Source organism: Grampus griseus (genome assembly GCF_964374135.1).
Source record: "Grampus griseus genome assembly, chromosome: 5".
Lineage (NCBI taxonomy): Eukaryota > Metazoa > Chordata > Mammalia > Artiodactyla > Delphinidae > Grampus > Grampus griseus.
In genome coordinates this window covers 63,550,826-63,574,287 of record NC_138998.1, presented here as the reverse complement: position 1 = coordinate 63,574,287, position 23,462 = coordinate 63,550,826, and positions in this window count along the sequence as shown.

Sequence of the window (23,462 nt, the reverse complement as noted above, 5' to 3'; positions counted from 1 at the left end):
GTTATTCCAACTAATTCTGAAGTGCCGTTGTGTGGATTTAGTTGAATTTAGTCAACAATTAGGTATTGTGCCTACTATTCCTAAGGCATTGCTCTGGGCCCTAGGAGAACAATCACGAACAAAAGAGATGAAGTCCCTGCCCTCACAAAAACAACTTCCTAGTGAGAAGAGACAGAATAAATAAGTCAGATGACCATCTGTGCCATAGAAGAAACACAAAGCAGGATAAAAGGGAAAGAGAGAGCCAGGTGTGATGGGGTAAGAAACAGGCACCAGATTACTATCTTATGTAAGGTGATCAGAACGACCTTTCTAATAAGGTGACACTGAAATAGAACCTAAAGGAAGAGATGGAGAAAACAATGGGAATATATGAAGGAAGGGTGTTCCAGGTGAAAGGAACAGGCTCTGTGGTAAAAATGTGCTTTATGTTGAAGGAGTAAGGTCAGTAAAGTGAAGCAGAATTAAGAGGTGGAAAAGAGCAGGAAATTTAGCCTGGGAGGATCTGTGGGCTGCCTCATGCAGAACCGTGGAGGCCCTTCTAGGAACTTTGGCTTTGCAAAGTGCAATAGGAAGCCTTTGTTGGTTTTAAGTGGAAAAATGACACACTACCACTGGCGGCCCAGGTATGAAACTATTCTAAAAATTAGAAGCAGAGATTGATCTGTCTTGGACCAGTGTGAATTTGGTGGATCAAATAAGCAGTCAGTTTCTTGGTGTATTTTGCAAGCATGGCTGGCGTGGTCTGCTGACAGATTGGGAGCAGCATGAGAGAATCGGAGTCAAGGGTGCCTCCACAGTTTTAAGCCCAAGCAAATGGAAAGATGGAGCTGTCATTTACTGAAGTGGGGAAGGCTGTTTGAGAGAGAATGGCAGCATTTCAGCCATGGACTTGTCATCATTGAGATGTCTGTTAGACATGTAAGGAGGCTTGTTGATTAGATGGCTAAAATGAGTGTGGTGTTCCGGGGAAAGGTCTGGGATGGAGCTAAACATTGAGAGTTGTCAGCATTCAGATGGTAGGAGATCTCCAGGGAGTGAGGGGACAGAGAAGAGGCCAAGTCCAAGGGCTGCTCCCTGGAGCGCTCCAAAGTGAACAAGCAAAGATGAGCCAACACAAGAAACTGAGAAGGAGAAGCCAGTGACAGAAGAGGAGAACCAAAGAGGGTGATGTTCCAGAACCAGAAGAAGAAACTTTTTCAAGGTGGACAGAGTGATCAACTATATAAAATGCTACTGACAAATCAAGATAAGGACTGAGACTTAACCATTGGATTTGGCAATACCAAGGTCACTGGTAAACCTGACAGGTGTAGTTTTTATGGAGTGATGGAGGCAAAAAACACTGGTTAGACTGAGTTTGAATGAAATTGAGAAAAGAGGAACTGCAGGGATCAAGTGCAGATGACTCTTTCAAGGAGAAGAGGAATGAAGCAGTAGCTGGAGGGGTAGATGCGGTCAGGAGAAGATGTGTATGTGCATATGTGTGGGGTCAGTGGGAGAAACAGCTGCCACAGATAGACAGATGGTGTCGGGGGGCAGATGGGAGTGGTCCATAAAGAGAGGAACATTGGAAAGAGAAGGTAGAACTGCAGAGTCAAGTCCTTAACTAAGGAAGGGAACAAGATGCAATACAGAAGTGGAGGGGTTGGTCTTAAAAAGGAGCATCGGGCTTCCGTGGTGGTGCAGTGGTTGCGGGTCCGCCGGCCGATGTGGGGGACGCGGGTTCGTGCCCCGGTCCGGGAGGATCCCACATGCCGCGGGGCGGCTGGGCCAGTGAGCCATGGCCGCTGAGCCTGCACGTCTGGAGCCTGTGCTCCGCAACGGGAGAGGCCACAACGGTGAGAGGCCCGCGTACCGCAAAAAAAAAAAAAAGGAGCATCATCCGTAGCAACAGGCAGAAAGTAGAATAAATGGGCATAGATTTGATGGTGGAAAGGTATGAAAGAACTCCTTTGCCATTATTTTCTCAGGTAAGTGGGAAATAAGTTTCTCGACTGAGAATAGAGATGGGAGAGGAGGTGTTAAAAATTTAAAGAGGGAAAAAAGTGTGAAATAGTCATGGAGATTGGAGAGGATGGCAGTGGTTCTCAACCAAGGCTGCCCACTGGAATAAATGAAGAGCTTTAAAAAAAGATACTCATACCCAGATCCACCCCACAAGAATTTAGATTTCATTAGTCTGGGGTGGAATTCAGGCAGCAGTACTTTTTATAATCTTCCCCAGTTAATGATAACAGAAGCCAGAGTTGAGAACCCCTGGATCAAAGGAAAAGAGTAAAGACCTGACAACACCAAAGTCCACTTAAGGGTCATGGTCATGAATTAGAGTGAGACCAGTCAGGATGGTGGTGTGAGCTCAGTAAATGAAAGCTGCTATGTTTATTATATCACCAGCTAAGTGATATAAACCATCCTTGTAGCAAATATAATTTTGCTTTTATCTCATCCAAATGATTCACCCAATTAGTGTACATCATAGGGTTTTGAAGTCATTTGCAAATAACTAAAACCACAAATGTATATCCTTGAATCTCGAAGACGTCCCCTCTGGTTCTTTTTATGCAACACTGAGCACTGCACATGGGGTCGCTGGGCTTCCCAACAACTGTAGAAATCCCAGGTCATCCCTCCTACCCACGCTGCCAGTGTCCCAGTGTTAATACAACAGTTCTGTGCCAGCGTTTCATGAAGCCCCTCCAGTCCACGCCACCTGGAGCCTCTATTTTAGTAGGTTCCATGTTTGCAATTCCTGTCTGGTAATCATCTCTGCTCCCTCCAGGGAAGTCTACCCTTGATCCCAGCCCTGAGCCTGGAGAGATCTCTGTGAAGTTAAGTGCCCCAGTCCAGCCAGGCTGGGTCCCTGTCCATGTTCACCCCACCACTGGAAAAATAGATTGCAGACTCTATCTTGAGCCAGACTGCCCTGGCTCGAATGCCAGCAGAGGGCAGAAGCCCTGTGAGCTCGCCTGCTGGGGGAGCCCCTACTATTGGCTCTTGTCCCCCACTTACGGGTGGATCTACTGACTAGTCCCAGTTGTGAACCTCCTCCTATCTGCTGCTGCAGTTCTGGGGAGAACTGGCAGCTCCAACATTCCTTCCTGCAGCCTGGCATGTCTGAAACACCCTCCATTCTACTTGCCCGGCAAACGCCTCCTGCTGGGGTCTCACCTCTTCTTCCCTGACCCCACCCCTGCCTCCTGCTCCCAAAGCACGTCGTGCAGCTCCTGTTCATCTGGTCCCCGATCCCACGTGCCTGTCTGTCCTCCTAGATGGAGAGACCCAGGGAGAGACTGGGTCTCATGTATCCTCATACCCCCAGGGCTTAGCAGAGTGTCTGGCACACTAGGTGACCAATAACTGAGAATAACTATTAAGAAGTGCTGCAATATTGAAAAGAGCTACCATTTATTCATCACTAGTCACATGCTGCCCTAGGTTAATCACTACATCGTACTCACACCAATGCTATGAGGCAGGAACGATGAACATAGATTGCAGAGGAGAAACTGAGGGTCGGAGAAGTTCCCAAATTCACATAGCTGAGAAGTGGCACATCCGGAATTAAACCCAAGTCTGTCTGGCTGCAAAGCCTATGATTTTTTTCTCAACCTCGGGGCTTTCTGAGAAAGGTGACCCTACAGATGGTGATGGAGTTGCCTCCCAGCGTTCCCACTGTGAGTCCCCTGGACTGGCTGGGAGACAAGGGTGGGACCCTCCGAGCCCAGAAGCATTTCCCTAAGAGGCAGCTTTCATCCGTCTCCTCCCTACCTGTTATTTCCTCTCCTCCAAGTCTACAGGCCAGAATAAACTGTGCATTGTGTAGAGCAGAAAAGGAACCGCCACAAGCCCTCCAGCAGGAAACATCTTCTGGGGATTTATTCCTAACACCATCGTCATTAACCACCCCCACTCTCGCCCTGGGCCAGCATCCTCCCAACAGCATACAATTGACAAAGGCGATCCTGCAGTCTGCTCAGATACAAGATGATTCAGCCTAACTGCTTTTTTCAGAGCTCCCTCACCGCCTTCCTCCCTCTCACCCCTAGGACACACTCCTACGACCCTGGTTCCCAGCGGGATAAGAAAAGCAAGAGCAAGGTCCCAAACTTGATTGGCCGCCAGGGCTCAGCTCCACGGATCAGCCCAGAGGGCATTCCCTACTTCGCCTTGTTGCTTGTCTCTCACTCCCAAGGCGGGAACTGACAGGTAGAAGAAGGACTGTTCAGTGGGGCAGAAGGGCCCAGCGGAGCCCCAGGGTGTTCCTGCCATGTGCTCTCACCCTTGGCTTTACCTAGAGAGCACCTGCACTTGCGGACCGGACCGCATCCTGGTCTCAGCAGGTGGGTGGGGGCGGGGAGCATTGGGAAGGCTGAGCTCAGTCCACCAGGCCTCCTAAGGGCAGGGGGCTGTGCAGAGAACCCCCGCAGTGTCCCTGCCATCGGGGAGACACTGTCGAACATAGCTAACTTCATATAATCTAGTAAGTACAGTGTAGGAGATGAAAGGTCTTCTCTTTGCTTTGGGTGGCATGAATTTCAGGGACTCATCCTGAGCTGAGGCTGAGCTAAAAGGCCTGTCTGGGCAGAGCAGAGGCCAGGGGGGTGAGGAAGGAAGTGATCTCTTCGTCAGTAAGGCGTAGCTTGGCTCTCTCTAAAACCTCCACCACTGCCACCCCGACACACGATACACGCAACAGGGCTTTTGGGCCCCCAGGAGGACACCAGGCCCCAACCTAGACCTTGGAACAATCCTAATCCTTCCTGGAGCACAAGTAACTTGCCTTGGGCCACTCTAGCCCAGTGCCAAGGGCTGGCTGCCCGTCCATTCTGACGTGTTGCATCAGAGCCCAATTTCTCTGGGGCCAGAGTCCTCATCTTGTCCTCATGAGTACTCCTAGCACTCCTAAAGTCTGCTCCAGAGTCCCCTGACGACTCTGTCCCTCCTGTCCCTTTTCCAGACCAGGAGCCTCTACCAGATAGACGTGGCAGGGGCCTGTTCGCCTGGCAGCTCCAACGTTCCTTCCTGCAGCCTGGCATGTCTGAAACACCCTCCTCTGCCCGGTATAAATCACCAAGCTGTTGACAGCCATCCTGACTCCACTCTGGCCCAGACTTACCTAGCAACCAGGAAGGGAGGCAGGAGCCTTCCCACACCCTGCAGTGGGGGGAGCCAGACAGACTGCTTGCCTCGCTCCCCTCCCTCTACCCCACCCCCCAACAGGCCGCCCCAGCTCCCTCCACAGCCCCCAGCTGGTTATCTGAACCAGGAAAGCACAGCTTCTGGCTGGCTGACTACATTGTTTGTTGCAGGCCTGAGGGACCATGTCCATGACTGTGAGAGTTTTTACACACACCTGTGGGTGCTCGAACAGATGTCTGTAAGCTCTCAGAAGAGCGAGGGGTGTGTCAGCAACAACAAACCTTTCTGTGTGGCTCTTTTATACTTTTATACTTTCTCGTCGTTTCACATCTATGATCTAACTGGAACACAAAAACAAATCTGAGGGGAGGCGGCACCAGAATCATTATTCCCTTTTATGAATCAGGAAACTGGAGTTCGAATTGAGTAGCGTGCGACCACACAGCTTCTGGACAGTAGAGTCTGAACCACAATTTAGGATTTATATTTACCTAAAAATTTACCTAGAAAATTTACACGCAAAATATTGGGCTGGCCAAAAAGTTCTTTTGGGTTTTTCGGTAAGATGGCACGGAAAAAACCCGAACGAACTTTCTGGCCAAGCAATATATGGCTATGTCATAGGTCTGCGTGTATGGAAATCCATAAAACATATTTACCTATAAAAATGTTTTGATATTTATTTGTATTTGTATATGTTACGTTTCACAAAGGTGGCTGATTCAGATCTTCTGTGCACTGCAAATCACAGCACAGGAGAGAGACTATATGGGCTTTGGAGTGCAGACAGCTCAGGGGGTTCAATGAGTCTTACCCCTGAGTGACTTTGGACAGATAAGTCTCTCTCAGCTTCAGTTTCCTCATCGGCACAGTAGGGATGATTATCACCATTCTGTAGGGCTGTTGGGCAGCCTAGAGAGATCTGTGTGTCACACCTGGAACGCTGTGGGCACTTAATGAACAATAGCTATTCCTTCATTCACCCTCTGTTCCCTGACCACAATAGATTACCCAGGGTTACCCAGACACACCACATACCTTCACTCCTCCCTGCTGGTACTCCTGCTGCCTCCAGGCCAGGAATGCCCTGCCTCCCATCCTCCACCTATAGGGACTCTTCTCATCCTTCAACATCCAGTTCAAACACAATCTCCTTTGTGAAAACTTCCCCACTGTCCTCGGGACCCCAACACCCCAATTGTCCATCTAATTTACAAAGTGTTTTGTTCTGCCTAGAGTCCGGTGTTCACGTAACTGACTCACCAACTTCTCCGTGAAAAAGCAAGGCCTTGTTCATCTATGTGTATCTCCCACCTCACTCCCCACACCCTGAGCATTAGTATTTAATGATGCCTTTTAAATTAGCCTTAGTGGTTTGATTCAAATAAGACCAGTTGGGGGGAAGGATAAATTAGGAACTTGGGATTAACAGATACACACTACTATACATAAAATAAGTAAACAACAAGGTCCTACTGTACAGCACAGGGAACTATATTCAATATCTTTTGATAACCTATAATGAAAAGAATCTGAAAAAGAATATATACATATATATACACATATATATATAACTGAATCACTTTGCTGTATACCTGAAACATTGTAAATCAACTACACTTCAATTTAAAAAAGAAAAAAAAAAGATTAAAGAAGTAAAACACTGAAAAAAAAAGACAAGAACAAATAAGACCAGCTCATTACTTTTTTAAATCAATCAATGCACAAAATTATACAGAGCTAAAAATCACCCAGGATCCCTGCATCCAGGAAAAAAAATTGATTCATATCCTTCCTTGCATGTCTCTACATTTACATTTGAACAGAAGTGTGGAGGATGGAAGAATGCATGAAAGAAGAATGGGTGGGACTGCTTAATACAACAGCTGGGGTTTTTTAATTTAATTTTAATTATACAGAAAAGTAAAATAGAGGAAAAGCTGAACTTTTAATAAATTTTTCTACATCCAAATGATGTTATTTCCTTAAAGACTCCTCCAAGTTTAAGAGAAAAAAAATAATTGATTTACAATGTTGTGTTAGTTTCAGGTGTACAGCAAAGTGATTCAGTTATACATGTGCATATATTCATTCTTTTTTAGATTCTTTTCTCCAATAAAATTTTAAAAAATAAAATAAAGGGTTAAAAAAACTAATTGAGAGGTTGGAGCCATGATACTAACACCCTACTTAGACAGTGTGAGAGAGGGAAAGTTAGCACCTAACGTCCTCCCACTCCCTCCCTCAGCTCTCCATTTCCATTACACTCTTTTCACTTCCTCCCATTCTGTTCCTTAGACTTACAGCCCACCCATGCTAAGGTTTTCTCTATTTGAGTAGAAGAAGGGCTCTCCAAATGACCTATCACCATGCCTTCCAAAGGGTGCTTTTGACTAATCTTTTTCATCATCAAGTAGGTTTTCCCATGAACGGCTCATATGTGTTATATGAAGAGATGAGAATGGCTACCTGCCTTATCGTTACAGAGTGATGTAATTGAGTGTAAAAGTCTTCAGTCACACGACCTTTCCCTTGGAACTCTGTAAATATTTCCTCTCCATGTTCTCAAGTTCTGCTTCTGCTGCAAATCAAGTCTGAGACCAACATGACTTTTTCCCTGGGGCAGAAATGAATTGCTCCCAATATCCATTTTCCTCATCTTCCTTTCAGTAATAAAAGGCCTTCCCCAAATCTGAGTTCTAAGAGGGTACACGGCCACCCAACTGGAGATGTTTTCCCAGGCTCCTTTGCATCCAGGCTTGTCTACGTGATTATGTTTAGGTCAATGGAGCACGAGAAGTGACCTGTGCTTCCACAGGTAGGCCAATTACCCTTCTGAGTGATCTTTTTACGATCTTTTTACAACCTTTAGATCTCTGATTTTCTCTGATGAGTTTCTTCATCCTTTTTCTCAGCATATACTGTGATTTTCCTCATGCCTTCTCTCTCTGTTAGTAATTTAGTTTTCAGTGGATTCTACTTTGTTCCTTTATTAACTTTTCCTCTAATGATGTAGTTTGTGTCCTCAATGTTTTCCTTAGCTCTGTAATTGCCCTTTTTATTTCATTCTGTAGTTTCATCATCTTGTCTTTGAGCTCTCAGTTGATTAGTTTTCAATAAACTTTATTTTGAATGAATAACTGAATGAATCCTCCTACTGCCTCTTCAGCCCAAGAGCCAACTCCAACCCAGAAATTATCTTGGGGGATGGGTAGAATAAGCCATTTATCACTGAGTGAGACAGAATAATATTACTTATGTGCCATGCCTTCCACCTTCCTGATCCTACCTATCCTTCAAGGCACAGCTCAAAGCCCACCTGCTCCAGACTCTTCCAGCCCACCCAGGTTGCTCCCTCTCCAGCCCCCAAAGGGCTTCTCTGAACTAAAGGATACACAGGTAATGCCTGGGCTACTTAATGAACTTGGACCTTTTGAGAAAGGGGGTGAATCTTCTCCTTCTCCCTTGTTACACCTGGTTGGGCAATAAAGGTTTTCTTTGAAGAGTTCTGGGCTACTGATTCTCTGAATGAAAAGGGGGATGAAAACTAGAACCGAGACTCAGAAGAGGTCTTCGACATCAGACTCACTAGTGAGAACACCCTAAGGCAGGTGGAGGAAGAGAATTCAGCAAGGGTGTGATTTTTGAAAGATTAATAGAGACGGAAGGATCACCTCAGTCTTCAAGGCAGACCTTCTCGGCCCCTGCAGGCACCGCTGTGAGGGTTGAGCAGGCCTACATTCAAGTTCAAGCACCTCAACTCACTCGCTGTCTGACTTTGAACAAGTCACCAAACCTCCTTCAGCCTTTGTTTCCTCACCTATTAAACGGAGATGATAATAGTGTATGCCACCATAGAGAGGTTAAGAAAATTATATTTGATGATGGGTATAACGGTTCCAGCTTCATCTCCCAGCACTTCCTGCCTTATGTGTTCCCCTCTGGGAACATTAACCTGCTAGTGGCTCCCCCGCACATGCCATTCTCTACCCCACACCTTCACTCCTGCACTCTCTTTTCTCCTTCAAATGCTCTTTTCCCAGAGGCTAGCAGCTACTACACTCTACAACCCAGCTTAGGTAGGTCATAGGTCCTCCAGAAAGCTTACCCAAACTCACTGTACGATCTTCTCAACCTCTGTATACATCCAAATCATAATATTTATCACAGTATATTGTTATTAATATCTGCATGCCCACCTCCAACTAAGCTCTTAAAGGAAGAGAACTGGGGGGCAATTTGGGTCTATGTTCTAAAACTGAGCATTGTGCATGGGCTACAGCAGGCACCTAGTGTTACCTGAACGAGTGGACAAAGCAAGGACTCTGAGAAAACAGGAAGAGGAGGACACAGAAAGTTTGTCTGCCACTAACTTCTAAGGCCCCGCCAGTTACACTGAACGCGTGTGTGCATATCTACAGTGTGTGTTCTTAGGGTAAATACTCCCAATGCCTAGCATAATGCCTAGCACACAACAAATATTGACTGAACAAAATAATGTTGAGTAAACTTTACAAGAGAAGAAATTGTTCAAGAGCCTCCAAGCACAGCTGCAGATAAGCCCTTAACAATGCCAATATTGAGCTCCATTTACCACCTAAAGGCATCGAAGGTAGCCAAGCAATGGTACCCATTCATCTGCAGCCATGCTCGCTACTGGTGGGTGTGTTTATTCCGGTTATAAACAGATAATGAGTACAGGTGCTTTAAAAGGCAGGTGGGGAAAAAAAAAAAAAAAAAAGGCAAACCAGGCTTGATGAAAATAACTCTTAAGAAAAAGGGGAAGAAGCAAATGTATGTTGAATCCGAATGTCAAGCTATTCACACATGGCTGTCCCATGAGTTCTTTCATTCATCTGTTCTTAGAGGAATGGTAGAAAGCTTTCATCAGCTCCATAAGGAGAAATTCAACCAAGCTCCCAGTGAAACACAAGGACGAAGGGCGTCTCAGCCCCAAAGGACTGGGAATGATTAGCAGTGGAAAAACCTGTGACATGATGTAGGGAATGAGCTACACCCAGTGCCAGCATCACTACTTAACAGCAGTGAATCTTGGGGTAGTTCCCTAGCCCTCTCTGAAGCTCAGCTTTCTCATCTGCAAAATGGAGCTGATGATACCAAGACCCCAAGGCTATGAGGACTGGATAAGGGAACAAACAGGGCCTTATCAGGGTCAAGAGCACAGCAAAAGCCTAGAAGATGGTAAACTTGCCACGTTTCCTCACTAAGACTTGGCTAAGACTTAAGTCCAAGAGGTTCTTCCTCATCCACAGGAAAGAAAGAGACAAGCATTTCAACTCCAGCTCAGAGGACCTTTGAGAGGTTGCAAAGGGTAGAGTGTTCCTAAAATTAAAGCTGAATGACGTCTCAGTCCTGTGCTAGGGAAACCAGGAGATGGATGCAAATTTAGAAAGACTGTAATAAAAAAAATAAAAATAAAAGTACAATCATCCTCCTGGGACATGTAGTTCTTTTCTGGTTGCCAGATTTCCTGGTCATCTAAAGTGTATGTGATATATCTATTTCTGTGGAAATAATTCACGAATATAAAATCAAGTTGAGCTGAAGCCAAGGACTAAACAGGAGGAGGGTTGCCAAGATCCAGGGGAAACAATGGTCTAAGTCTCCTTTGAAGGCTTCCATTTTATTCCACCTTTTTAGAGCAGGTGACAAAAGCTCCACTCACGTTGTCTGTAACTTGTCCCACCCCCTCAGTCCGATTTTCCCTCTCTCCCACAGTCACAGACTCTCAGAGCTGGGAAGGGCCTTCCCAGGCATTCAGGTCAACCTCTCTGAAAAGCAAGAATCCTCTGATGGCAAACAAGTTGACTTGAGACTTCTGCTTAGATACTCCCATGGCAGGGAGTTCACTGTCTTGCGACCTAGTTTGTTCCCTGGTTGGGCAGTTCTGCTGAGTAAGTTCTTCCTTATCTGCCATTCTGCAACTCTGTACTGGTTTTCCTCCCCCCCAGCAGCAACACAGTATAACTCTAATCATTCTTCCACATGAAGAAACTGCCTCTTATTTTATCCCCTGCAGGCTAGAACACTCCAGTTTCCACATGTATTCTACCTCCAATATGGTGTCCTAAACCTCTGTCTTCCAAGTAAGCCCAATTCTGGGTGTGCTTCATTTTATCATGATCTGTACAGGACCCAGCGAAACACGAGTTTCCAGATGGGTCTGAACAACAAGGTAGAGTAGAACCGGCACATTCTTTCCTCCAGAGCCTGAGATCAATTCCTCCTCTTCTTCGCTTCTCTCTCCTCCCTCCCATCACTCAAGTTCCAGTCCTCCCACCGGATGCCACCGACCCGGGGAAGAGAAACAAATGCGGAAGAGCCAGGGATGGTGGAATGAGGAGGAGAAGGTGATGACGCAGTTCAGTTTCTTGCGCCCGCAGCCTAGGGCACCCAATCAGGCAGGCCAACTCCAAAAATAACCTCCCATCCCAACAGCTGGCTCTTAGTAGCTTCCCGGGAGCCCTTCATTTCAGCTTTCCGGGGCATGGTTCTCAGTGTTCCTGCACCCATTTTCTCGCCACCCTTTCCAGAGTTCGATGGACTGACTTCATTTAACCATGACATTTACGACCAGTGTTCCATATGTCCAAGGTCTAAATACACTTAGAAATATATTTTTATGGAAACAGATAAATATCCGTCAACAAAAGACTGGTTAAATAAACACATCCATGATGTAGGTTGTGATGCAGCTATGAGAAAATAATCTGTATATACTGATATGGAAAGACGTCCAATACCTATAGTAAAGTGAAAAGGGCAAGTCTGTAAAGTTGCAGTTACAATGTAATCCATTTACTGAGTTTTTTAAATGTATCCATGAATACATACATAGGTACATCCAAAGGAGGCTGAAGGACCCACAACAAACTGCAAACAGTAGTCACTTTGCCAAGAAGTGGGATTGGGGGAAATGGCAAAAGGGAAGGTGGTTAATTTTTTACCCTATTTGAACATTCTAAAAGAAAACATTACACTTATTATTTGTGTGAAGAAGCCCCTAACTTTATGTATAGTTTCCTCTTTTTATACTTGTTCCCCATTTGATGATCTCAAAGCTGGAAGGGGCCTAGAGAGCTGCGAGCTGAATCCCTGTGGTGGCATGCGTCCTGCCCAAGGCCACACAGCTAGCTCGAGACAGCCGGAGGAGACCACAAGTCACAGTGCAGGCCCGGAGATAATGGGAGCCCCAGTGTATTAAAGAGAGGACTTTAATTTAATTACTAAATCAAATCAATTTTCTCCTTTCAGTTGAGTCAAAAATTCCTACTTGGGAGCAACAGTGAGTTAGGAGAGACCAAGACAACAAACTTGGAGGAGAGAGGGGAGCCTGGTGTCTTCTCATGGAGGAAAAGAGGCATCAGAGAAGATCTGTTTCTCAGGCATAGCTGGCAGGGCCCTACCTTTCCTGGGCTTCCTTGCCCTCATCCATAAATCAGAGGGAAGGGGTTGAGTGAAAGGAGATTCGCAAGCATGGGGTGCCAGCTACTCATCTGAGCGCAGACCTCATCTTCAGAACGAGACAGGCAGCAACTCCACTTGAAGGTACCCTACTACCACCAGCCCGTCAGTCTCTGACCTTCATTCCATACGGAAACTCTGCTTCTGGAGAGGGAAGGCTGGGTTCAAGTCTGATGCAGGGCCAACTAATGCTGAGTTGCTTGGGCTGTCACGTGGATTATTTCATTCGCTACTCACCAAATTTTTTATAAATGGGTTTAAAGAAATTCAGAAGTCACTTGCCAAAAGCATACAGCTGGTAAAGGGTGGGGCCTTTATGCAAAATCAGGCCTTCTGACTCTAAATTCAGTGCTCCTTTTATCGCATCTCTTTGTGACACGGGACACAGCAGGAAAATTCACTTGATCAGTAGAACTACTTAAGTTTTACTGGCTCTTTCTATCTCTCTCTCTCTCTTTCACACACACACACAAACACAGACACACACGGTTCCATAGGTAACAGTGACAGCAGACACGGGCTCCAAGAGCAGCACGACCCATTGCCTCAAATATGCAACTCAGTGAAATATTTATGGCTAAGCTGAAAAGATGTCTGGGATGTACTTCAAAGTCATGTGGGGTAGAGTGTGGGGTTATAGACCAGCCATGAGTTTTGATAATTGTTGAAGGTAAATGATTATAAATGGGGGGAAGGAGGTAATGACACCATTCTTTTTACTTTCGTGTGTTTGAAATTTTCCATAAGAAGACTTTTGTAATGCAGCATGTAAGTGATCATTTCTCTCTCCATTTGTCACCTAGTAGGAGGTACCACTTTAATTAACTTTCTGCCTGCTATCATGGTAAGAAAAAATATTAGGACCAAAAGTTTCTGCAGCTTGTGAAAATCCCAATTATAACACTAATAGCTATCACTTACGGAGGACTTCCTATAAACCTGGCACTGTACTGGACCAAAACTATGATTTTGTTTAATCCTTACAATGGTCCAGTGAGGTAAGGGCTGTTATGCCCATTTTACAGAGAAGGAAATTGAAGCTCGTCTATATTGGTGGTAATTGGTGAACAAGAATTCAAATCCTGAATTACTTATGCTCTTAATTCCTACTGTTCCCGCAATCCTATTGGAATTATCTGGAATATGGACAGAGATTTATTCACAAACATTAGTCATGGTGTCAATTACAGTAGAGAAGAATTAGAAGTAGTTTGACAGGCCCACAGTGGCCCTCATCCAGGAAGCCTTCCCCACTGCTCCGGTCTGGGGTGGTTGCCCCTCCTCTGCATTCCCAGGGTACCCTGAACTAGTCTCTTGTTACCGCATCTCCTCCATTGGACCATGAGCTCTTCTTATACAGTTTTGGTTTAGAGTGGGCCCTCAAAGATGGGAGGAATGAATTAATAAAGGACCTTGGAGTTGCTTATTTTAACACGTACGGAAACTGAAAACCTGGGTGTTAAAATAAATTGTCACAAGGGCAGGACTAGAACCCAAGGCCACAGACAGGGCCCTTCTCTTTCCATTAGACTTTAGGCTCTTCTAACATGAAAGATATATATATATTTTTAAATGGTATCTGGATGCTTGAGGCATGGTTGGGAAAGGGGGAAGAAGATGGAGATTCCTTCCTCTATAGGCCTTCACTGAAATGCTCACTAGAGTGATCAGATCCCATGGGACCATGTGACCTTGGAGATGCTGATATGGTGATGAATGAAAAGGTGCAGCTTTAATGAGGATATAAACTGTGACATGGGTATATGAAAAGGTTAAATAAGAAAGCCAAGAGTTACTGTACTTGCAGTATGTTCTCTACCACTTAGAAAAAACAAATCCACTAAAAAAAAAAAAAAAAAAGACGAGGGAAAATTGCCAATTGTTAAAAATGGTTGCCTTTGAATAATGGAAATTTTTGCTGTTTCTCTATACTTTTTTGTACTTTCCAAATTGTCCTCAATGGGCATGCTGTATTTTTATAATCATAATGACAAACAAAATTTAAATCACCAAGTTGATTCTAAAGGCTAACCTGACCCTTCTAGTAACGACTTAGAAAGTCACTCCAGTATTTTAATGTGATGATACCACATTGCTTACTATGTTACTGTAACATATACAACTATAAAAAGTACATCTATCCAAGTCAGCATATATGCAGTATACCTGCAGACAAGCAAGAAAAAAGGTATTTTTTTCCCCAATTCAGTTCTTACTGAATAAGTCACTGATACCAAGTCTAAGCAAATTCTCAGGACTCTAATGTTCCAGAATATTACTGCAAATTTCATTAATCAATTACTCCTGTCACTTTTTAATGCAACCACATCTTCACACTTACAGAGAGCCACATTCTCTTTGAAGCCTTCCCTCTTCCGCTCTCTCGTTGACCACCTGCTCTTGGTTTAACTTATAAAGAAAAGGGACAACCCCGCCACCACAGAGATCAATTTTGAGATAAATTAGATCTATTTTCCGTAGAGGCTATTTCTATCTTCTTTAGGGCAATTTCTTTTTATTTTTTTTATATTTTTTGAATTTTTGAATTTTATTTTATTTTTTTATACAGCAGCTTCTTATTAGTTATCTATTGTATACACATCAGTGTATATACATGTCAATCCCAATTGCCCAATTCATCACACACACCCCCTCTGCGGCTTTCCTCCCTTGGTGTCCATAAGTTTGTTCTCCACATCTGTGTCTGAGGGCAATTTCCGAGGGGAGACCCAAATGTGTTCCAAGCAGGGGTGGGTGGGCAATGAGTGGCTCTGGCTCTTTGTAACTCCAGGTCCAGTACAGGAACCATCCCCACACTGACCTGCCTCTGCCTGTCAGTAAATACGGAGTGAATGAATAGAAAGACTAGATTGCGCTCACCTGGGTGTGAAAGTTCTGGGTTCGGTTTTTTGATTTGTTTTTTACTAGGTTTATTTACCTTAGAGTCACACACACTTCACAACCCCCCAAAGGCCCTTTTTACAGTCTGACAGACATTCACCCCAGTTACTGACTACGTTGGGTCTCTCATTTAAGCACAGGGCTTACCCCATGGGGTTATTCTCCAACCGTCATTCTCTACCACTAAAAAGCTAGTGAGCACCCAACCCTGACAAGAGGTCTGAAAAGGTGTAAGCATGAGTCACGTGACTTAATACCCACCCCAGCCCCAGGAGATGCATACATGTTCTTCCCCTTACATTATACCGCGTAGAGATGCAACCGCCTGGTCCTCAAGGAACACAGGAGAGGAGGGTTGACCCAAACCCGATCCTCTGCCTCTAAGGGCCAAGCAGCTTCCACTGCACCCGAACAGCCTGTGCAGAGACTGGGCAGGAGGGACTTTCATTGTACAAAGAAGGACACCAGAGCCCAAGAAATTAAGTAGCATGAAGAGCTAAGTGGGGTCTCTCTTCTGACTTCTTGCTGCCTTTCGTTTTACAATCATAGTTTAAAACAGCTCCCTACTGGGGAAGCACAAGGCAGAGGAAACCAGGGCAAGAGTAAAGTGAACCAGTTAGTACACACTAAAGAAAACCGATCCCCAGTGATAACTATCAATATAATACTCCTCACCATAGCTACCATTGGGATCCAGGGCTTTGTTTAACAACCAAAACCTATTTAAGTCCTTAAGGAATTCATCCTGTGACTTGAAGGGTGTTGTTATAACAACCATCATAACTTTGACTGTACTCTGGGGTACCAACAAAAACTCATTTGATGCAAGTTTCCCTTTCACGCAGAAAGAGGCACTAAAAGCAGACATCTTGCTGTGTGTCCTTAGGCATGTAATCTCTCCTCTCTGAGCTTCAGTTTTTCCGTTTAGGAAAACTGGCCAGGTGATTTCATAAGTTCCTTACAGGGTGAGAGTCCTGATGAGATCTCTAATCAAGTGCCAAGTGGAATTACCACAGAAATGAAACAGCCTGGAAACCCTAAGAAACAGGTGCAGTCAGGAGATAAGAGGGACAGGGTGAAACAGCACGTTAGCTTTGGGGAAACCCAGACTCAACATGTTTTCTTTGGTTTTCCAACTTTTCCTCTGCCAAATGCAAACATAAGTAGCTACTTCGTGGGACTCTCATTTTTAAACATTTAATTAAATACAATCAATGAAAACAATGCTTTGTTCTCCCACAAGTGACTCACGAGTAGCGTCCTAGGAGACACTTTCTTCCTGGAGTGCTTATGCCCAAACAAAGGCCTCCTGGCACAGGGATGACAGGCAAAACATTCAAGTCTCCACAGCTGGCCCGGCTCCAACTTTGAGGGGAAAGGGCAGCCAGAAGAGAAAACTAACTACGCTTATGAAAGGCTAGGAGAGTAAGGAATTACTAAATCTATCTTTTCTCAAATGGGTAAAGAACTCTTGAAAGGGATAATGGAAGGGTGCAGATTTCAATCTGAATTACTTTCTTTGTTTAACTCTATTCTGCCTAAGGCCACTGCATTTTCAGCCAACCACAGAATCCCGGTTCTGCCTTTAGTTGACCGCATGGCAGTGTGCAGTGTGGGAGTTGGGAGACCGGGACTCAAGTCCTCTCTAGGTGGCCGATTTCACTCGGTTTAAACTTGGACAAGGAGCTGAACCCTCCCGGCCTCCGTTTCCCGGCCTGTAAAATAAGAGGGTTCACTGGATGCTCTCTAGACTCCCAAAAACCGGGGCGCAGAGCCGGAGGCCCTCCAGTCCCCCCCACTCGCCCGCCCCAGGGACAGGTTAATCTGCGGAGCTGGCCAAGGTGAAGCCGAAGCCCGACCGCTCCGCAAGCACAAGGGGGGCGGTGCCTAGGTTTCCGCGCACACCACCCACTCCCACAGCCTGACGGGCTTCCTTCTGCACCCACACCATCCCCTACCGAGCCAATGCACTCCCCCGCCCCCAACCACCTCACTGCTGCCTGAACAGGTCTGATGAACTAAAATCTGCAAAGCTGAGCTGAGCATACGTAGGCAAAGAAAAAGCAAAACAAACAAGAGGCCTCTCTTTCCGGACCTCGGAATTTCCCTCAAATAAACTCGGATAGAACTGAAAATAATAGCGTCCCCACCTAGAACAAGAGTGCTCGGCTGGCCTTGTTTGTACAAACACACAACAAGCCAAAAGGGGCCAGTGACACCGGGGCTGGCTAGACCTACAAAGGCAAAGCGCAAGCGAAACCCAAGACTGCGCTGGGGGCCGTTTAAATCGAACTGTTCTTTCTGCAGGCTAAGGAGGCACTCGCCGTCCCCAACAGAGGCAGTGCAGGGACAATGGTGCGCTGGGCACGGTCATTTTTTTAGAAGGGGGACCCACAGACCTTTAATTCAACCCCTGTCTCTAAGAAACCACCGTGAGGTGGAAGTGAGGGGCGGTCCGGGTCATCTCAACTCATGCACCACGGCCGGGGACACACTCCCGGCCTGGGGTAATCTTTTGTAGCTTCCTTCTCTTTTCGTGTTTCCCTTTTTAAGTCTGGCAATTTGGTCTGATACCCAAGTGGTACCTTTTAAACGGGTCTGTCGTCTTCCTCCAGCAAGTGACGCCCCAGCGCCGCTCCCTCCCCGGCAGCTGAGACAATGGCCGGGTTGCGCAGGGCGGCTCCTAAGGGCTAGCGGCGTGCCACGCTCCCAGCACAGGGCGCACGTGCATTTGTTATGGTACCTGTGCCCCCATCCCCGCCGCGGGCCTCAGTTTCTCCGTCTGTAAATCCGGCAGGCGAGATGTGAAGGAATCTGGACTCTGCAAGGCATCCCCCTCCCATGCTGACGGTGCAGTGGAGAAAGCGGGGTTCCCCGCGGCCGCGCGCACGTGGGTTTGTTGTGGGTCCGCAGGCTAGTGGAGCCTGGGAGAAGCCAGGGCGGCCCCTCCGCCCGGATTAATCCACAGACACCCGCAGCCAAAGAGTGGCCGGTCAGCGCGGCCAAGGCGTCTGAGGGGTGCTGGACACCGATTCCCTGCGCCCTAGGCGCGCCCCGGACCCCGCCGCTCCGCTCCCATCCTGTGCCCCTTCGCTCCACTCCTCCCGGGGGGCTCGGGCCGCGCCGCCGCCCACCGCAGCCCTACTCACTCGCTGCGCTCTCGGCCGCCGAAGCTGCGGCAGCTCAGCCAGCTCCACGCCCCAGCCGGCAGGCAGCGGGTTCCCTTTGTTAGCGCGGGGCAGTGCCCCAGGCGTTTTCCCCAGCCCGGCCCTGCGCGGGACTCCCCTCCCCCGGATGCCTCCGGACTCCTCGCCCGGCGGCGGCCAGAGAGCCCGGGAGCTGGGAGCCCCAACGCAACAGTCCCTGAAGGAGGGTCTTTGGGGAGGAGCGGGGGGACAGGGGATGAGGGGTGGCGCGGACGCGGGAAGGAGGGAAGAAGAGTGCGGCGAAGGGGCGGGGGAAACGAGCCGTCTCCGTTATGCAAATAGTTGGGAAGACGGGGTGGGTCCCCTCGCCACACCGCACCCCAAACCGGCCCAGCCCTCCGGAGGTCGCTAGCGAGCAGGCCTCGGGATTAGGGGTGTCTGGTTAGGTGGTGCACTTAGCCCCCGAGTGATGCTAGGATCCGGCTTCCCCGCCCGCGCCCCCCCCCCCGAGGGCGGGCCGAGGGCCGATGGGGAGGGACAACGCGGAAGGGCAAGGTTCCCAAATCCTGGCTCTACCCTAGCCTCACAGGTGGCGGAGGTTTGAATCCAGCACTCTCCTAGCAACCAGGGACTATAAATCCTGCCTCTGCTACCGACTGTCTGCATGACCCTGAGCAAGTCCCTTAACGTCTCTGAAGCCTCGAATTCTTCTTACGTAGAATATGAAACAACAAAATCTATTTCACAGGGTGTGACAAGAACCTCCCACACACTACAGATACAGAAGGGAAGGAGGGTCAGCGAGTCCCTACCCGTGGAGATTTCCACGCCAAGCTGTCTGCAGGCTGGTGGGCAGGAGGCCTCAGGGAGGGTGGAAAAGGGAGTGAGTTTCCTTCCTTCCCTGGGGCTGAGCTGGGGCTGCCGGGAGGAGGCGAGAGGAAACCACTTGTTGAGCAAGCGTCATCACTAAACACTGACCATCCCTGGTGACCCCGGGGACCACTTTCCTAAGACAGAAAACCACCCTGTAGGAGGGCCGGAAGCGACCTTTGGCCACCCGTGCAGTCCCCGTAGAAAAGACGTGACTACCAGAGGCAATAATCATCTGCCGAAGGTCTGTGGAGGGCCCACTTGGCGCCCGGCTCTGTACTTGGAGGGAAGGAGTGGTGGGGGAGAGGAGACAAGGAGAGTGGAAGATAGTGCGGGTCCTCTGGGAACAAGAGTCCAGTTCACAATAGAGTGCGTGAAGCCCAGGCCCAGAACTTTGTCTCCAAATCGAGTTGCCCTCTCCCCACCACCATCCTGGGAAAGGGAAGATGGCATCTTCATCTCATCCCCAACATCCTTCTTCCAAACACTGCTTCCCCGCACCCCAGATCCTGGACCCCTCCTGCTGTCACTGCTGGCCCTTCCCAGCTGCTGAGGAGGCACTACTGCTCAGTACAAAGAGCTCCAGCTGGAGAGGGTGACAGGCAGAGTGAATTCAAATCTCTATGACCAACTAGCTATGCACTCTTATGTAAGCTCCTCAGTCTGTTTATGTCTGGTGTGGAGAAGGTGCTCATCACAGTAAAATGTATGAGTTAATGAGTGGAAACAGACACACTCTTAAGACTATTTCTGGGAGGGTGATATATTGACTTTATTTCGAAAAAAATGGAAACAAGACTTTGTGCAGGGGCATGACATACCCCTTTGTGTTTTACACTGGTTTCTCCGGCAGTGAGCCTCCTGGAAAATGGATGGCAGGATCAGAGATGAAAGCACGGAACACAGAGATCAACTTGGAAGTTGACATCAGTGGAGATATAATAGGAGTGGTGGCAATGACAGGGGGAATGAGAAAAGGACATCCAAACAATGGCCACCATTTGGGGAGCAAAAGCATTCTCTCCTCATCATAGGATACCTGGTGGCCTTAGCCTACCCTTAGCCCTATCTTGTGGATGAGAAAATTCAAGTCACTTGGAAATGGAAGAGCCCGAATTTGAACCTCTTCCACATTCATTGAAAGCATTCATCATTTCCATCCTCAGCATCACTTTTGTGTCAACACTACTTAGGAACCAAGAACAAGAAACAGGGGAGAGTTTTCTCTAGAAGTTCTCATCACCAGAAGAACTCCAGCCAAGGTATGGAGAAAACAGGGGACAGGCTCACTCTGGAGGCTTGGCTTGCAGGACTGGGATGACCACAGAGGACAATAGAAGCCCAGGAAGATCCTGGGACTCCAAGGCAGATGAGGAGGCAAGTCGCAGTGCCGCTGGCAAATTTCCAGGCTGGGAGCAGCTCGGGGTTATTCCCTTTGGGGGCTGCTCCCTCAAGGTTGCTGTGTCTTCAGAGCCTTTGGGAACTTCTCACCCATAAGTGAGAAGCAAGAGTCTGGACCCTTGGATGGGGGATGGTCCGGTCCTCCCGAGCCTATATAGGAGGCTTCACTCCTCATTGTCTCTGGAGCCCCTGCCTTGGCAGGATGTTTTCCTGAGAAGTATAGAGACCTACTTGCCCTCTGGACACTATCTCAGCTCCCTGCCCACCGCTGGCCTCAGCCTTTGCCCATGAATAATATTTTTGTTCATGCCTTTCTCAGTCATCATTTTAGGCAGTTTACTGGCTAATGCAAATAATGCCCCCCTGCTTTTTAACATTCGTTTACAACAATCCACTGGCAAACAATATTTTCATAGCACTCTTGAAGTGGAGGTTGATGCTATTACAAAGTCTTGGGTGGGGGTGAAAGGAGACGCAGGCAGTTGAAAATAACCTTCTAAACTCTTCTTCCTCACCTCACTATAAATGTTCATCAAGCCCTTAGATAGCGCTCCCTCCTCTGCGTGCTTTTGTTAGGGGTACCACTGCCCAAAACTGCCCACCCTGGTCAGGCCCGATAGTAACCACTTGCACGCGTTATCTTTACAACAGGAGGTCCTGGTAAGGAACACGGAACTAACAAGCTACCACCAACTGGAAGAATTCGGAAAGGTCAAAAGGAGAGGGGAGACGCCAGTCCATATGTCTTACCAACTTGCCAGAATCCTTCTTGCTGGAATCCATCTCGGCTAAGCGATGCGCGCACCACCAGGAAAGACCCTGAGTCAGAATGATTGGCCAGAGACAACGCGGAAACTAACCCCATCACCATAAAACCTGAGACTGCGAGCCATGTGGCAGAGCGGTTCTCCTGGGTTCCCTTACCTTCCTGCTCTCCGCCCAGGCGCTCCTCGATAAAGTCTCTTGCTCTGTCAGCACATGTGTCTCCTCGGACAATTCATTTCCAAACGTTAGACAAGAGCCCACTCTCGGGCCCTGGAAGGGGTCCCCCTTCCTGCAACACTTTCAGCACCTATTGCCCAACATAAAGGTAGGCTCCATGTTAAAGGAACTGCTCTGTGGTCTGTCTGAGCCCCCTACCTTGGGCCTCAGTGCTGCCAGCTTCAAGGATGAAGATACCCAGACACAGCTAAGTCTCTAAAACCCAAGTCAGAAAATAGCAATAGAGTAAGAGCATCTCTAAACTAAGCACCCAAGGACTGCTCCTGCTGTCCCTACATGGATGGTCCACTGGAGCATGGAGTGGGCCAGGGGAGAACGACACTAGAGGGCAGAGGCTGGACACTAGAGATAGGCCTCATGGGAGGACTGCAACCACAGGACAGGGAAATGGCTGGTACAGCAAGCAGTGGCCTGGTGGCTCCACAACCTCAGAGTGGGGAATCGGCACGGTGTGATCAGGATAGGTCAGAGAAACGGACACACTATGGGGGCGCATGTGTGGCTGGACTGCACTTCACCCAGTCAGCTCCTGTCCAGCTCTGGCCTAGAAGATACAATGAGAAACCAGGTCTCTTTTCTAAGTCACTTACATTTTAGCAAAATGTCTCTTGATTCATAATAATAATAATTGCTATGTACTGAACATCTCCTGTGTGCGAGCCAGTCTCTGTTGCGTGCTCTCATTTAATCCTCACTTGGGGGGAGGGGAATCATTCTGGAACCCTAGTGTGCCTAAGTCTTCTTGAGCTCCTTTTCCTATTCTTGCCTTAAGGCCAATCTTAGTAAGAGAATAATACATGGTGGGGGGGGGTGGGGAATGTCTACAAATCTCACTTCAAGAACAGTAAAAAGTGAGCGATGTCTTTACAGAAGTTTTCTGAAGGAGACAAAATGGTGTTACAGCAAACATCTTGAGGCAAACTTCCTAGATATCTGCTTACAACATTCCTCTCCCCAAAGTTCTACTCTTGACAGTCACCCTGTCACATTTTTACACCTCCCTCCTCAACATCCCTCCCCCTACTGTGATGCTCTTCCAGCGGCCTTCCCCTTCCCAGGTCCTTCCCTCTAGCAGGCTCTCTTAATTTTAATGTTAATTAATTTTAATTAGCCTCTGTCAGTGACTCCAAAAGGTATGAGAAAGTGGGAAACTACAAAAAGAAAGGGAAAAAGAAATTGAGAGAGAGGGAGAGGAAGGAAAAAAGGAAGGAAGGAAGGAGGGAGGGAGGGAAAGAAGGAAGGAAGGAAGGAAAGGAGGGAGGAGAAAAGAAAACTTCACATAACTATGGCCCTTTATATTCGCTGATGGCCTGTATATACATTCTCCCACTTGAGCCCTCTTCAGACTCACAGTAACCTGTGAGGTAGATTTGCCTCTTGATCATCCCCATTTACAGATGAGAACACTGAGGCTCAGAGGTAAAGTGAGTTGCTTAAAGCCCACTAGTGAGTGTTGAGCTGTGCTTTGAAACCAAGGCCTCTGTCCTTCATACTGTATCTGTCCCCAGAGCTGCA